Source organism: Sinocyclocheilus grahami, unplaced genomic scaffold, assembly GCF_001515645.1.
Source record: "Sinocyclocheilus grahami isolate Dianchi unplaced genomic scaffold, SAMN03320097.WGS_v1.1 scaffold4804.1, whole genome shotgun sequence".
Classification (NCBI taxonomy): domain Eukaryota; kingdom Metazoa; phylum Chordata; class Actinopteri; order Cypriniformes; family Cyprinidae; genus Sinocyclocheilus; species Sinocyclocheilus grahami.
Window position 1 is genome coordinate 1 of NW_015509670.1, and position 11,241 is coordinate 11,241.

The following is an 11,241-nucleotide window of genomic DNA, read 5'->3' on the forward strand; positions in this document are numbered from 1 at the left end:
ATGGTGAGGGGAGCGATGCTTCCAGAGTGTGTCGACAGAGACACTAGTTGAGTGGAGCCCAAAGTACCGGGGTCTAACCAACCCAGAGAAAGGGAACGAGATCAAAAATGCGTAACCCTTACCATACAGTGGGCAAAGCATAACGTGCACACACTTGAAATACCGTTCTAGGAGTTCTCGTGGCACCCTGAAAGAGCAGCCCATAGATAGAAATAGCGCATCCCCAAAAAGCTATGTCTAAGGCTATAATGCTGGGGTGGCTAGCAGTAAATCTGAAGCTGAGGGAGCAACCATCCAGCTCTAAATCAAGAGGGAGCTCAACCTACAGCATGTTCCAATGGTGGAACAGCTAGCAGTTATTTAGCTGAGGGAGCAACACACCCAGTTCTCAATTCGAGAAGGGGGCTCAACCTGCAGCATGTTCCAAAGCTGGAACAGCTAGCAATAATTTACTTAGCTGTGGGAGCAACACACCTAGTTCTCACTCGAGAAAGGGGGCTCGATCTACAGCATGGTCCAATGCTGGAACGGCTAGCATTAGTTTACCTTGACTGAGGGAGCACAAACCCAGCTCTCCCGAGAGGGGGCTCGACCTGCAGCATGATTGTTAAAATCAGAAGGGTAAGCATGCTGCAAGCTAGCCAAACACTCAGCGCATCAGGGAGGCAGAGGAAGGGCCTAATTCACCTGATGCTGCTGGTTCCAGGTGCTCTGGAAAAACAGAGAACTCAAACATCTCATGTGAGAGGAGAACTCCGAATTCAGAGGAATAATGTTGCTCATTCCAGGTAACCCTTTGATAAAGGGGAGCACTGCTCAATACTACCACGAGGACAGCCCATGGAGCGAGGAATCCAACTCCTCAGAGAGGATTAACGCTCGAAAGAAAACACCATACTCACAATGACCCTCACTGGTGAGGGGAGCGATGCTTCCAGAGTGTGTCGACAGAGACACACTAGTTGAGTGGAGCCCAAGATACCGGGGTCTAACCAACTCAGAGAAAGGGAACGAGATCAAAAATGCGTAACCCTTACCATACAGGATTTTAGAAAAGTGGGCAAAGCATAACGTGCACACTTACCAGCTATGTGGATTTTAGAAAGTGCGCAAAGCATAACGTGCACACTTACCACGTATGTGGATTTGTAGAAAAGTGCGCAAAGCTTAACGTGTGCACTTACCATAGTATTTGGATTTTAGAGTTTTCCGAGCATCTGTTTACAGATACCCAGAAGGACTGGGCCAAACGGGAGAGGCAAGCTCAAATACAACAGTTTGGTGCATTCAGATAGACCTTTAGTAATAGATACTTGTGCATTATTTGCTCTTGACAGGTGCAGAAATGAAAGCTCCCAAGCAAAGTACTCACTGGACTAAGATGTGGAAAGACATGCTGCACAATGAGCAACAACCAAGAACAGTATTCACTGATTACCTTTAAAAATAATTCATGGTAAAATAATTTAAATAATTATTACCTAACTAAGTACAAAATGTTTAATTAAAAAACTTTGCCATTTACCAATGTGTTTTTCAAAACACCTTTTAAATTTGTAATGTTTTAACCTTTATTGATTAAATGTTACAGTCCAAGTGTACATATAAATGCCTCATTCATTCAAGTAAATGCAATTTTGCAAGGTAATTTTGCAAAATGTGTTAAATATTTTATCTACACTTATTGTATAACTGCTGTTTTTTGCTGTAATTGCATGGTTTTGTAAATAAATTGTTTTGTAAATAACTTTTCCTCATGCCAGCTTGGTCAAGCTAGTTATTTAATGGACTTTAAAATTGCTTTCATAATAATGAGATGTTTATAGATTTGTTAAGTCATGTTATTTATGTATTATAATCTATATAATTAAAATGAAAGTAAACGTTTTGTCTAGGTAACGTTATTAATTTTACAGTAGATATAGAAATGCAACTGGGCTAAGTCTGGTGTGCTGCGCAACGGGCCGAGTCTGGCTTGGATGCCGCAGTGTCGGCAAGTTACGGCCGTCGCATCTGGTCCGGTTGATTCGGCCCAGAATCTTAAAGTGAGTACGCAAGCATCCAGGCCGGGTACTGCAGATGGATCCGGTCCGATGGACAAGTCTCTTAACAGGTGAAAATTTAACTGAAAATGGCCCGAGAGTACGGAGAGGGATTGTGTATGAGGGAGATGTAAACAGCCTATCAGCAAGCCTCAAGTTGGTAAGTTTTCACTAGGCTTTAGTGGAGTCAGCAGTTCGCTTGACAGTAAATAAGGATCTAAATGGATGAATTGGTTGAGTCCGCCCCTGAGCATGACGTTATCTGCCCACAGAACTCATTTTGCAGGACTCCACCCGAGCAGCTCATTTCCTCACAATCTTCAAGAAACATCTGGAGTCGGAACCCTTGTAAGTACTTGATCTGCTCAAATTAATAGACTTCTATACCCTTAGACTACTTAAAAATGCTCGTACTGTTTTACACTTGTTTGCATAATTGTAGCAAAATTGTTTCCCTCCTCTATTAGGACATGTTTATATTCATTCTTTGTAGAATAGCTATAACTGGAAATAGGCTATAATGGATAAGACAGGCTACATCAAATATGAGAAATAGAGAAAGCATTAGTGGGCCTTTCGATTTCACATTATTTATTATACATTCATTTCTCAGCCAATACATAATTCTTGAACCTGTAAATGTAAAATCTGGAGTGATTTTAATCGATTTCCTGTATATTGAAAAATATTCATACACTTTTAGTCTCATATATTCCTTTACTTTCACATTCAGCTTTCATTGGCACTTTTGTTCGACGGAAGACACAGCTCCCTCACAATCTTCAAGAAATATTCCTAGACGCATCTCTTCTGTAAGTATTTGATCTGTCTGTGCCATAAATTAAATGATGTTCAGAATAAAGACTTTGAATCTTGGTTTCGCAGTTTGAATGTGCCTTTAGTCAGCACCCTTTGGAGAAAGCGTCCTAAAGCCTATTTCACACATACTCCCGTCTGCCGTGCGTATTTTAGTTATTTAACGCACACGGTTGTTCCAGGAGCAGTGCAGCGATCATTTCTATTCGATTTTTGCTCTAAACCAGAGGTCGGGAACCTATGGCTCGCGAGCCACACCTAACTCTTTGAAGAAAATCATGTGGCTCACCAGATCTCCCACCCTTTACCCCCAAATTCAAGTGACAGGCTGTTTGACAGAAAACTTAAGTAAAGTTGGCCGCATATTAACGGATCAATAACTCACGAGCTAAACGCTGTTACTACACAAATAACACCTCTTCTCAGTCGTAGTAACGTAGACAAGCAGCTACAACCTAATTTCCCTCATACCAGCTTTCCTCCGCAGTGGAAAAAATACATTGATCTCTACGCGCAGACGGCTGAGAGACAGATTCAAAGGGACCATCTGCAAAGTGCAAAACCCGAAAAGCATTAGGTTACTACAAAAACAATAACTATTCACTGTAATACACTGATAAATAATAAGAAAAAAATAATGTCTCTGTATTACACTGTACTGTCACCCAATTCAGTTCACACATCACTGCTGTCCTGATGGTTATACTATAACACTTATTTTGGGAAAATGTCATTTTGCATATTTTTTATGATTTTTTTATTCTGAAAAAATATTTGATTATTAAAAGTATATTTAATAACTTCAATGTTACACACTGTACTGTCACCAATTTCAGTTCACACATCACTGCTGTCCTGATGGTTATACTATAACACTTATTTTGGGAAAATGTCATTTTGCATATTTTTTATGATTTTTTTATTCTGAAAAAATATTTGATTATTAAAAGTATATTTAATAACTTCAATGTTACACACTGTACTGTCACCAATTTCAGTTCACACATCACTGCTGTCCTGATAGTTAGACTACAACACTTACTGTGGACATATATGCTTTCCCTACAGTGGTTCACGCTGTATGATTGCCAAATGACTGAAGAAACTTTATCAGTGTGGTAAAACTGCACATTTGTTGTCTAATACCACCCACTGTTTCCAACGATGGAAAGAATTACACATTACAATAACAAAATATGTGGCAGACTGTTACTATAGTGTGACTATGTTGTATTGCATCAGGTAGCATTTCAACAGTAATACTTAATCAAATCTAATTAGCACATATTTGTAATTGAAATCGTTTAATAACAGTGGTTTGCTTCAGTTAAACTTGAAATAGTTAAAAAATGCATTTATGAGATCATAAAACATATAGCATTAATCATACCCAGCATGTAAAATGTTAACTGAGAGATAGTTAGAGAGAGAGAGAAAGACAGAGACATTTTTCCAAAATAAGTGTTGTAGTATAAACGTCAGGACAGCAATGATGTGTGAACTGAATTTGGTGACAGTACAGTGTAATACAGTGAAGTTATTAAATATACTTTTAATAATCAAATATTTTTTCAGAATAAAAAATCATAAAAAATATGCAAAATTACATTTTCCCAAAATAAGTGTTGTAGTATAACCGTCAGGACAGCAGTGATGTGTGAACTGAATTTGGTGACAGTACAGTGTAATACAGTGAAGTTATTAAATATACTTTTAATAATCAAATATTTTTTCAGAATAAAAAATCATAAAAAATATGCAAAATGACATTTTTCCAAAATAAGTGTTGTAGTATAACCGTCAGGACAGCAGTGATGTGTGAACTGAATTTGGTGACAGTACAGTGTATTACAGAGACATTATTTTTTTCTTATTATTTATCAGTGTATTACAGTGAATAGTTATTGTTTTTGTAGTAGCCTAATGCTTTTCGGGTTTTGCACTTTGCAGACGGTCCCTTCGAATCTGTCTCTCAGCCGTCTGTGCGTAGAGATCAATGTATTTTTTCCACTGTGGAGGAAAGCTGGTATGAGGGAAATTAGGTTGTAGCTGCTTGTCTACGTTACTACGACTGAGAAGAGGTGTTATTTGTGTAGTAACAGCGTTTAGCTCGTGAGTTATTGATCCGGGAAATTCAAATCTGTGAATATTTTCCATTTACTTAAGTGAAAAACTTACTCAAAAACAAAGCGACATGGATGACACTCGTCTCATCGTAGAGGTGGAAAAAATACCTCATGACCCGCAGAATGTCCTGTAAAAAGATGGTGGTGTCGATGGTAAGTTTTAAAATGTTTAAAATGTTTGTTTCTGAAGTGACGAGTTTACATTAAGGCAACTATCAATCTATATAAGCGTAATTAATATAACATTGCGTTATTTATATGTTTATTGTTTTTTAAACGTGAATACAAAGTTATTATTGCTGTAGGGCCTAATGTTGTTCGTGAATTGCTCTTTTTATCTATTTTGTTGGTTGTCACCTTCCACCTCCTTCTTTCTCATGTAGGCGTATACATTTAAGTTTACACATGAAATAGGCTATATTGCATAAATTGTTATTGTCAGACTCTGTCCCGTGTTTTATGTGTGTTTCTGTCTCCCGTGTGTTGAGTTGATTTAATCTCAGGTGTTCCCCATGTAATTTCCATTGAGCCCAGGTGTGTCTCGTTATCCCTCGTTATCCTGTGTTTAAAAGTCTGAGTCCTTTTAGTTAGTGTTGTCCGGTATTGTGAATGCCAACTTCCTTGTGCTACGTGTGATTTCCCCACGATTGAAATAAACTCCTTGGTTTGTACTCCTGGTCTCCTCGTTCCATGCTCCTCACAGTAGCAAACCCGTGACAGAATACCGGACCAAAAACAACAAAAGTAAGCAGCGCCCCTTCTCTTCGTTTTTCTTTTTCCTGGTTTTTCCCCCCGCGGCATGGAGATCGCTGCTCATTTCCTCGCCATATCCCGCCAAGATCTCCCCTTCTACGAGTACGCCAGGGAGTTCTGCAAGCTCGCCGCGGTGACGGCATTAGAGGACGCTGTCCTAAATCAGCTGTTCTGGCTCGGGGCCAACTACCATCGCCCCGTGGACCTCCCAGACACCACTGGGCTAAGTTGGAGGGAAGGTGTCTTCCGGTGTCTGGGGAGTGTCCGGTCCCGAGCCAGAACCAGTCCGCGGCCGTCCGCGGCTCAGCCAAGCCAGCCAGTATTTCCCGAGTCAAGTCAGCCGGTATTTCCCGAGTCAAGTCAGCCGGTAGTTCCCGAGTCAAGTCAGCCGGCAGATCATATGGCAAGCTCAACAGACGTTAATGTGGCAAGCCCACCAGACGTTAATGTGACAAGCCTGCCGGACTATAATATGGCAAGTCCAACGAACGTTCATGTGACCCCAGAATCAGCTCTAGAAAGCTTTCCTTTGTCTCCTGAGTCTCCTTCATCTCCGCTGGTTCCGTCCAGCTATCCATCATCTCCTGAGTCTCCTTCGCCGGTCCCGTCCAGCACTCCTTCATCTCTAGAGCGCACCCCAGAGCCGGCTCCAGCCCCAAAACTCACTCCAGTGCCAGCTCCTTGAAAGCGCATTGCTGTGTCTGCTCCTCCAGAGCACCCTCCAGTGCCAGCACCACGTAAGCGCTACCCTGATCCCCAGTTCAGCCCAAGAAAGGCTCCTGTTCCCGAGTATAGCCCACGGAGGGCTCCTGATCCCCCGTTAAGCCCACGGAGGGCTCCTGATCCCCCGTTAAGCCCAGGGAGGGCTCCTGATCCCCCGTTAAGCCCAGGGAGGGCTCCTGATCCCCGTTAAGCCCAGGGAGGGCTCCTGATCCCCCGTTACGCCCAGGGAGGGCTCCTGGCCCCGAGTACAGCCCCGTAAATTTCCCCAAGTATTTTGGGGGGGGTAGTAGGGCTCCAGCCGTAGGGGCCTCGGCCTCGGAGGCTGCGCCGCCATGGCCTCCCGAGTCCCCTGATCCGCCATGGCACCCCGAACGGGTACCGCTCTGGAGGCCCACTGTCCCGTGTCTGTCCTGAGGGACCTCCAGAGCGGTTTCCTAGTTCCGTGCTCCTCACAGTAGCAAACCCGTGACAGTTATGTATAAGTAGTACATGGTAGGGCCATGTTCATTAGTATACTCATAGTTCATTTAAGGGCCGAATATGAAATACTGTTAGAAAGTCTGCCGTGGATCGAACGGGCATCAGTACCGCTCTGCAAATGTGTCCTGTGTGAAAGCTAGTGATGTTATATACGTTCTGTGCCGAGGCTTCGGAGCGTGTGTCAAGATATCCCGGAAGCTAAATGTAAAAGTTAAGGACATACTCAATCATTTTGCTTTTGTGTGAATAAGAACAAATAAGCAAGCTTTCAGTGAAGCGTGCATCGCTTTAGACCAAAGACGTCATTGGTGACGTCCGAAGCCTCGCTTCTGCCTGACTGGTTCAGAAAGTGGTTCGAATTCACTGCCCTCTGCCCAGTTAAACCCAGCCACTTTCCAGTGTTGGAATAACAGTATTATGTGCTTCATGAGGCTTCATCTCAACACCACTAGTGAAAGCACAATGGCCACTTCCTGCTTCCGCAACGCAGACGTACGGCATACGCACTGCACATGAATATGTGTGAAACAGGCGTAAGCGCATGCGATTTCACACATTATCTATTACGCATTCATTTATTAACCAAAATACAATTCATAAATCTGTGAATGTAAAATCTGGTGACTTTTTCAATAGATTTTTCACTAAAATCATTTTCCCTACTATTTAGTTCCTGAAAATAATTTTAAATTGTAATAATTAAAAATCTAAAGTTTTATCATTTGGTTTGAGTCATTGACAAAGCAAATATTTAAACAATGTAATGCCCGCAAATGGGCTAGTGAAATATATGGTCACACACAGAGATAAAGGATGCACCGAAATTAAAATTCTGGGCCGAAACGGAAAATTCTGAATGCACTTAGCCGCAAACAAATTATTATTATTTTTTTTTATAATTAGGCCTATTTGTTTTTTTTATTAAATAATATAAAATAATTTTGTACGATTTTTTAATTTAACTAAATTTTAATGATACAAAATTGTATAAAATACAAGCCAATAAAATAACCATACTTTAATTGACAGTAAAACAATAAAATTGGACAGAAAATATATTAAAATGAAATATCAATATTATATTTATTAGGTTCTATGCAACAGAATCAGATATATATATATATATATATATATATATATATATATTTTTTTTTTTTCTAATTATCTAAATAATGTACAGTCCTACAACGCTATTGGCTTTTTTGAGATGAACTATACTAGCCTGCCACCGGCTGGGGAGAGGAGCCGCTTGCAGTCAGGGCGGAATTAAAAGCGGAGACAGGAAGTCAGACACTTTTTCATGAGCAACAGAAACACTTTTTATATACTGCTTAATACAACGTCATCTGTTCAAGAATAAAGTTCAGCGTAAACATAGGCTATTAAATACCAATAAAGTGTGGGTATTTATGCTTATATCAGTGTTTTTGAGAAAAATGACTCAAGATAACAGTGCGACTTCACTAAAAAAGCTTTTACTGTTATAAAAACAGATTTGAATTGAATTGAATTGACCTATCGGTAAGCCCCGCCCCCTAGTTGCTGTTGCTCCCTCAGACAAACAAACGGAGCTGCTCACTCACTTACAATGACAGCTGTCAGTGTGAAAACCTTGTCCCACGATGTTTTTGCACAATTTTGGACACAGAAGGGCCACCATTCAAGTGGGAATTAAATATTCCATGGAGGGATATTAATGATTTTAAAATAAGTAGTGGGTAACTCGAAGCGAGGGTTTACAGATCACAATGCAGGCGGGAGATGTCTCATGTTACGGCCGTCACGATCAACACTGTTCATGTACCGCAGAGTACGATTCAATTCATGTACATTTAACCAGTTTAATATGGAGAGGCACTGAAATGTAGACCTTCCTTTGTGTTTTTGACACTGTACATGATGTGAGAACAGTTTGCTATTTAGGTTTGTAATAGCATTGACTCAGTAACTTTAACATTCGTTTTAGCCAGAGATGCCTTGCTGAAACGCAAGATGACATTAACGTTCTGCTTGAGCAGATGACAATTGTAACTTAATGAGAGTATGACAACCAGAAAATGATCGTTTTCGTCTTCATTGGGATTGGGGTTGAATGCTTGGGGACATTTGCTCTGTTTTGTTTGGGTTTAGGAAATGTAATAAAATAAATTCCATTGCCCATCCTCTCAGGATACCTGGAATCAGTGTTACAAGTACCCCAGGCACATCATTTTTCCATTTTGTAGCATAAACACCATCAAACCGATGAACGCTTCGGATCTTCCAATGCTTCTCTATGGGTCTGAAACTTACCCCGTGCAACTGATACTCGACTGCCATTGGCTCATCTGCGTTCGAGGGGAGGGGCTTACCGATAGGTCAATTGTTAGAATAAACACGCAACACACGTCGTGCTTGTCATCACAGAATCTAACCAATGAGAATAAAGTGTGTCGTCATCAAGGCTCTTGCAGACGATTTTGAGCAACTGCGGCTGGTCTCGTTTTGCTCTCGCGGTACTTTGATAGCACATTTGATCGTAAGGCGGCTGCAGCGCCGATCAAGTCGGACAAATGTTATAACCAGAATGCATTGCTCTTGTCAGGCGGCAGCCGATCTTTGTGGCGCCGCATGAAGTCGAACAAGCCTATTATTATCAGAGCATGTGAGCAGAGCAGAGCGCCACGAGAGGTATAGCGTCATTTTACCAGCATTGCCCAATACAGCTGTACTACACCATGTTACAGCACAGTAGCGCTGTTGTTAACAGAAACAAGAATACTACATAGAAATTTCCTGTCGGCGCGTTATTTGAGCGGACTTTGCTTTTCCGTTGAGCATGAGCGGTACATGAGTGGAGCGTTCGCATGGGCTGTGAGCAACTCAACAGAACGCACATTCATAGAGCGGAGTATTGAGTGGAGCGTCACACCGCGCAGTGACGCCGGCTAGAGGGAGAGTGAAACCCGCGCGCTGAACACTGATGGGCAGTGCGCCGTGCTATATATCTTCAGCGAAAACCGAAAATTTAATTTTCAGCCGATAATTTTCAGTGGGCAAAACGGTGCATCCCTAGTAAATAGTGACACAAAAGAAGGAAATAACACAAGATATTTTTCTATGTTCTCAGGCACACAGATCTCAGACCAGGACCTCCATTAGCAGGTAATTGCGAATTATGATGACTGTAATAATGTTTGTCATGATCGTAATAATGTTTTAAAAACATCTTTGGGTAATCAGTGCTTTCTGGCCACTTGTCCAAGCTATTTTATTCAGCCTTTATCAGGTTAACCTTCATATTCTCTGTGGGGCCTGTTTGAACCCCATTTGATGTTTCCCTCATTAAAAAAACATTGGGTCTCATTCACTAATAATTGCATCGATTATTCGTATTTATACGCACATTCAAACTTCTCATGAAAACTTTCCGCCTGTAGCATTTAGCATATCATCACCTGTAGCATGTCTGTCTGTGACGTACCCAAATTAAGAATTAACTACCATTTCTACAGCCATTGCAGCCAAGAGACAGCAGAGAAAGAGCGAGAGCATCTATTTACCTCATCAGCACACCAATCTGGCATTCTCGCATCTGCAGCACTTATTTTGATCTTTAACGTTAGGTCTTTCCTATTCTTGGAACAAAATGAAGGCTTAAGTCTGATTCAATATTACTCTTAATGGAAAAAAAAAACATTTTTATACAAAAATTAAAAACACACAACATCAGCAATACTACACTGACAAAGTCGCTTATATTAAACAATAAAACGTTTATAAATAAAGTAAATACTGATGTATACCCGCCCTGTAGCACAAATAAATAAAAGCTTTTTGGATTTTCCCCTTACTTTAATAATAATGAGCCACAAACTAAGCATTCGTTTAATGAAAAAACATAAAATCAGCCATAAAATAGTACAATGGCAAATCTGCATATATTAAACAGCTGTTTTGTGGTCGACCGACATTTTTCAAATATCGGCATCGGCTGACAAGTTTTTCTGTTTGGCCGATGCGTTCGAGGTGGGACATTTATTTTGACAGCGCTGTGCTCACATTCTCCCTCTTGTTCGCCGTTGTCGTTAACACTTCTGTCTAAATACGGATAGAACTGTTAAACAAAGGAATTAACATGTATACAAAAAATATTATAACGATTGCTTTTATATTATTAATAATAGAAAGGCAAATATTATAATATTTTCTCATTTGCTGTAAGCATTCAGCAAATACGCATTAACATCATTTAAACAAATCTTTGAATGGTTAATGAACATTTAATTTCACAAACCTTGCAAACTTAGTCGAATCCAGTT

General features: G+C 40.7%; 1 long non-coding RNA gene across 1 annotated transcript; it reads left to right on the forward strand.

The window, feature by feature from the left end:
• Window positions 1–2,310: 2,310 nt before the first annotated feature.
• LOC107576987 (uncharacterized) lies at window positions 2,311–10,112 on the forward strand. The gene is made up of 3 exons (XR_001608149.1): window positions 2,311–2,390; window positions 2,776–2,854; window positions 10,050–10,112. It is a non-coding gene; the product is annotated as an uncharacterized lncRNA (long non-coding RNA).
• Window positions 10,113–11,241: the final 1,129 nt, after the last annotated feature.